Below are 6,790 nucleotides of genomic sequence, written 5' to 3' on the forward strand. Positions count from 1 at the left end.
GAAGTTTGCTTGGAGAAGTCAGATCACTTCACTATAGAGAACACGATGTGCTCTGTCACAAACCAGAGAAGTTGAAAAGAGAAAATGTAACAGCTAGAAAAGATGGATGCTGTGACTTTCCTCATTAACAAAGTGAGCGAGATCAGCAAAAATGTGTGTGAGCAGCACCAGGCCTGCTTGGTGGCCATTGCTTTGCCTCCACATCTCATTTTCTCCCCTTGTCATCAACCCTAACTTGTAAATACTAACCCAGATTAGCCAAATTGACACAGTACAAAACTACCACTACCACATGTAGGCAGTTACATAGTGTGTCTACAGTGTAGGAAGGAGAAATGGGCTTAAAGTGTACACCTGGATTTATTCTTTCAGAGGTGATACTCAAAGTAAAGCAATTGGATTCCATCACCCAAAACATACATGTTGGTAGAAGATAGAGAAGTGTTTAAGAATGAAGCCCCAGAAGAAGAAAAAAAGAATGAAACCCCAGAGCACTCTAATTTTTTGATATCAAGGATGTGAGGAAGAACTTGCCAAGGACTCTGAGTAGTAACAGTCAACGTGTAGGACGAAAATCTAGTCAGGGTGGGATCCAGAAAGTCAAGTGAAACAGAGTGATTCAAGAAGGGAAAGTGATTGTTTCTCCTCCTCCATCCACAATTATTGAATTCCCCTGTGGGGAAAATGGGCTTTGGGTTTTCATCCAAACTGTTTACCCAGATATAATAAAGAGTATAAGACAGTACCAGTTTTCTTCTGTGTCATTAGATGGCAGAATCACTTGAAAGACATATTTCCTTTTGTAAATGAGAAAAATGTTTATTAAGGAAACAACAATTTAACAGCTCTCCCTTAGGAGACTTTTATGGACTAGAGCATAATCTGAAGACAATTACAGTTTCAGTCATAAGCACACTACATAGGGTGCTTATTTTATAAACAGAAGGATGCTGAAGTTTGTGACATGCTGACATAATTGTGTTATTAAATTTACAGGGTTTAGTGGTAATTGTGATTAAACTCTTGGGCAGCAGCTCTTCCAAAGAATGCAGTCATCATGTGTGACTCAACAGCTCCCCATTAGCAAAATTTGTAATCATAATCATCTTTTACCATTACAGGTGAAATGGAATACCTGTATTCCTAAAGGAAGTTGTTCTTCAGTCTGATAGTTTAAGTACCCCTGGTTGTCTGCCATGTTGTTAATGAAATATTTTAACAGCCCATACGATTAAGTACAACACAGTCCCATTATCTGGAATGTCCAAACTGGAAATAATTTCATCCTCGTTAATGATGTTCAAACCATATTCTTTAGTTAAGGATGTATATCTTAAAACTCGAAGAAATGAGGGATTGCTGCAGAATAATTTTAATTCTTACTTTGTAATGGCGTCTCTTGCCTGGCCTGTGGACTGCAGCATTTTGTCAATATGATTACCACAGCAGAAGCATCTTTGTTTGCTTTAATAGTAAGTGGTTTGCAGTTTTATGGGTGCACCCTAATCTGCAGTTGTATAGGGAATTGTGCCTCAAACAGGTAAGTATCCTTGGTCCTCTTTGGCCACAAAGCCCTTTCAGGTATAAGCTAAAATCCAAACAGATGGAGTCTGTTTATTGATATTTATGCAACAATCATCATTAATTATATCTTTAGTATTGATTGGGATCTGAATTGTATTTATTGCTGTGTTTATATTTTTAAAAGCTTCTTAAAAATTATCGTCATCTTATGGAGCCCCAGTATCATTCTTTAGAATCCTTTGTCTAATCAAATCTCTGAGGTTCTCTTTTTCTTTACACATTTTAGGTGGTCATCCATTTGTTCCATTATTCTACTGTGCTAAATATTTAGCTATAGCAATCAATGGAGTATGGCTATGGGCCTTCCCCCCACCTCCCAATATGATCCAAATCGTAAGGCTGTAAATGTTCTCTCAACTCAGGAAATGGTTTATCTAGTTGTAGATCTCCTGATACATTATCTGAGTAAAATTCTATTACTTGATGTTCTTTTATAATGATCCTCCTATAGCCAACCAGCCATATATAGCCTACACATTAAAAGGGGGATGTGGGAATTCCAGAAGATTTCAGCTAAATGTAATAGTATACTTTCAGGGAGCCTAGTTGCAAGCACAATAGGTTTAAACCTACAGCAAAAAGAATGGTCATTGCTTGGGTTTTCTGAACTCTCTTCCACAAACTTAATAGATACATTGTTATTTAATTCTTACAAGAGTTCCACAACTTGAGCTTAGTTCTTGCTGACACTGCTGTTTTATAGGAAAAAATAATGTTTTCAGCATCTTCTCTGCTGATCTGATTTCCATCAATAATTATAAATGAATTGAGACCTAGTAATTCCAAGTTGTTAAAAATTTCAGTTCCTGTGGCTCTTGCATTTATTAGGTAACCTTGAGCAGACCCTAAAGTCTCTTGCCCATGATTACTCCACAACTGCAGCTGCCCAGCCCCCACGGAATAGCCAGTAACAGCCTGCAAAGTGCCATCATCTCTTGAAGTTTTTTTTTTTTTTTTAAATCAGAAAACTTTCTCATTCTTTTTATTTCCAGCGTTATTGAGATATAATTGATATATAACATTGTGTAAGTGTAAGGTATACAACATGAAGACATTTTTAATATTATATTTTAATATAGCAAACAATGAAGTTTACTATAAAACTGAATTTCACTGGGAACATTTTCTGTTCATATGTTGTCCATTTCATTGATTTAGAGTGTTACCTTGATGTTCCTGTCTAGTCAAATCTACAGAGGAGAGGAAATTTACAAAGGAGTAAGAATAAACTATCTTGAACAAAAATAAAAAACAAAACCCAACTCTTCAGTTCAGATTTCATTTTAAGCCCATTTTATACTTATAAGTGGAGATGCCAGGATAAATTTAATAAACTGTATAAACTACTAAGACTCTTCAACCTATCTGTCATGTAGTCATTTGTCAATTGCTCTTATACAGAGCTGGTGCTACAGTGTTTATTTCCAGCTCTCCAGCTGGGTCACTTAGTTAATCTCTCTTTACCTTTAAAAATAGAGATAAATTGTTCTTTGACTTACCTCAATGAGATGATGTGACTGCTGATGAGATGACATTTGTGAAACAATTTGATTGTCTCACAAAATAATTGCCATATGATTTCAAAACCACCTACTGGATTTTTTTCCTATCTGAAGAACAAACCCCTGAAATTAGATTACTCCTGCAGCTTTACATGGTTTAAAATGAAAGGAGATTTTTTTTCCTACAAGAAACAATGTATGGTTGCCAAAGGTGGCCTGTCTGACTCAGAGAAATCTCTAGTGATTAAATGATGTTCTCACACATGTACAGTAGGCATATGCATCTCTGAGAGATGCAGATGAAGTCCTCAAGACACAAGACTTAGGACTCTGATTCCAGGGAATCAGCTATCTTCCCTGTGAACTGTTTTGTAGCATTACTAAAATTTACTAAATGTAATATGGTATCCCGCCCGTATGGGAACTTGGAAGAGTTTGGAAAAAGGATGGTACATAAAAACTATGGAAATCTGAAAAAACGTTACTGAGCACTTTTGAGTACTTTTTTATTATTATTATAAGCTTAATATCTGCTTGAAGTTTATGATGTTATTAAAATAGTTAACACAAGGATAGCTTGAATTATTAAAGGCTAGTGTGTAGATTTCAGAATTCTATAGCCATAATATAGCCCGAAGATAACATTTGGAGAACTGAGTTGTTCTTTAATATATGCATGCATGCCAATATTTATAAGGACACACTATTTTCTAGGCAGTGTGTCAGCATTGGGAAAATGTGGTTGTTAGTACTACATTTCAAAATGAATGTTAATTATTAATATGACATATCAATTATATTGACCAAACAATTATTCCCTACTCCACAAGGGAAGAAAATAAACACATGATTTATTTGTTGTTTTATTTTTGCAAAGTTTCAAGATAGGATATTTCTGGTATTCAGGACATTGATTTCACTGATAATTAGCCCCACAACACTATTAGAAAAACTGCCAAGTCCTTTTATGCTCCAGTTTGTTGATTTCCAAATTGATTAAGTGCAAAGAGAAACATAAATTAGAGTGTCCATATCTTTTTTTTAGGTTCATATAGTCCATTAATTTACTAATACACATATATGTTTAATATAAAGTTCTCTACTTCATAGAATACATGATGGGTGGATGACAATTTGGATGACCTCTTAATCACCTTTTTCATATTATTTTATCTTATCCAATTAATACTCAGTCTTTAAAAAATACTAATATATTTCTAGTTTAAGCTCTGAATTTCATGGTATTTATTTCTGTTTTCCATACCCATACCCCAACCACCCAATTACCAATTATTATCAATTCTGGAAATACATCTCAATCCCTTCTCTCTTTTTTTTTTTTCCACCATTCTCACATTTTGAATGCCCTAATTTCAACTGTAGTCCTACTTTGCACCAAGTGTTGTCTCCTCCTAGTATGCTTCCGCATGAATTTTGAATTACCCTCTTTAGAACAGGGGTGAAAAGTTTCTTGTTGGTTTATGTCATGTATAAAAAATAAAATCTAAGCTCTTTTGCAGTAAGGCACCCAGACCCTTTGTGACCTGCCCCAAATACCCTGTCCTTTTTCTATGACTCCCTCACACACATTCTAGTTTTTTTTTAATGTGACACATATTTTCATATATTTTCTTTAAAGTGATGTGCCATTCTTTCTGTCATTCTTTCCAGACTCTATTTTATTCATCTCTATGTATGCCTCAAGACCATGCTCTCATTCTGCTTCCCTGATACAACTTTGTAAACCTCATGCCGCTGCATGATTTAACTTATTATAATAGTTTCCATGCTTTATTATAGGGTTTCTTCCATTTGTTTTTCTCACTAGGCTAAAAGTTCCTTAAAGGTATACACCAAGAGTTATTGCTTTCTTATGATTCCAGAAAAACATAAGAGAAGGCCTAGGCTATATAAAACACCCAGTAAACATCAAATGAGCAAACTAGATCCATTCTTCATTCTCAGTCTTCTTCAAATATCCACCAGCTCCATGAATTAAACTTATGACTAATTTTAATGTAGTACCTATCAAGAAAGCAGAGATTACAGCTCTCATTTTTTATACCTAACATCATCCCTCAGCTTTATTAATGTTTCAAAGAGAAAATCGTTGTGGGAACATTTTTACTACAGAAAGATCTAAGTATAAAGCAACTGGGAAATTTAACTTTGTAACAGACAGACAATTGTTGTTTCTTACAAAGTTACCATTCTGAAATAAGTCATTGCAAGGAGAGAAAAAAATCTCTGTGCTGAAAGTTGGAAAAAGAAAGTCTGGCTTTTGGGAAGGTATTATGAATTAGATTAACAAAAGAGTCACATTATATGCCATAAAGGTTTTATGTGCTATAAAATGTGAAGAGTAATTCAAAGTTGTGAATTGATGCAGGCAAAATTCCAAAGAAACACAGAAAAGTTTTGAACTCTAGCCATAACTATAAATTTACATTCTGCTCAGAGTTTCTGTATATATATCTCAAAAGATATGTCTGGTAACTAGGTTGTTTGTATATCCTAGGCATATAGCATTTGGATATTTGAGGCATGAAGCAACTTCTCACTCATCATCCTTGACACTAGCTTTTTAATTTTTACTCTCATACAGAACTATGATTTCATTATTCATTCATATGCATGTCCTTATTATCTCCCCATCAACAGAAAAATATAAATGAAAATGCCTGCATTATTAAGGAAGCCTTTTCAAAAACAGGTTGCCACCACTGTTGGGAGGCAGTTCTCCAAGACATTTCTACATGTTTTGTGACAGTTTATTCACAAGGAGGTTTGCATAGCAAACCCTGGTCAAAAAGTAGACATGTTTCCTTACCAGCATAATAAAGATACTGCCTCCCTGCCAGGCAAAGGTTGATCAGATTTCTCTTTATAAAATTGAGTTTTCTAAGCTTGGTTTCCTCAGCTGTGCTGTAGATCCCACTGGGTGTACATTATTCACCAGGACCTGCTTCATGTCTTCCCCATGGGCCTTGGTGACAAGGGAAACTGATAGAAGCATGGCTCTCATGCTGCCTGCTGCATTGTGGATATTAAAGTACGGAAATCCATTTGACTCATTGTTTCCATACCGATGTAGTATATGAACCTGTGATCAACTTCAAGGTTGATCCAGCAGCTGTAGTCGGCTCTGCTGCCTGACCATTAGACAACTTTGCTTTCCTGGCTTCATTTCCTGGCACTCTATATACCTCACAGTCTGTGCTATAGTTTGTAGTTCCCCGAACATGCTGTACTGCTTATATGTTTTGTTTTGTTTTCTTTTCTTTTCACCTGCCTGTATGTGTATCTGCTTGGCCCTGGTTATCTTCCTTACAGAGTACATTTTACCTTATTGTCTCCTTCCCATGAAAACTTTCATGACTTTTACAGGTACCAGGTTTTATCCAAGTCATGGGCTTCTCTAACAGAGAATATATTTTAACAAATTTCCATTTTATGTGTAATTATTGTATTTTTCATTATTTAAATTTGTGCAAGATGCATATATCAAACTACTCAGTAACTGCTATGTGCAAATCAATAATAGATAGTAGATGGAGGTAGGTTGATAAACAGTGCAGAAATGATTCCTAATCTCTAGAAACTTACAGAGAATTGGGAAAGATGAACATCATAAAGATACAGAGGTATATAACAAGGGGATCAAATAATACAAGGTCCACTCTTGGAAGCTTTCTCTGTGGAAA

At 35.3% G+C, this 6,790-nt stretch overlaps 1 pseudogene; it reads right to left on the minus strand.

The window, feature by feature from the left end:
- Window positions 1-999: 999 nt before the first annotated feature.
- LOC110575708 lies at window positions 1,000-6,330 on the minus strand (annotated as a pseudogene).
- Window positions 6,331-6,790: the final 460 nt, after the last annotated feature.

This window comes from Neomonachus schauinslandi, chromosome 11, assembly GCF_002201575.2.
Source record: "Neomonachus schauinslandi chromosome 11, ASM220157v2, whole genome shotgun sequence".
NCBI lineage: Eukaryota > Metazoa > Chordata > Mammalia > Carnivora > Phocidae > Neomonachus > Neomonachus schauinslandi.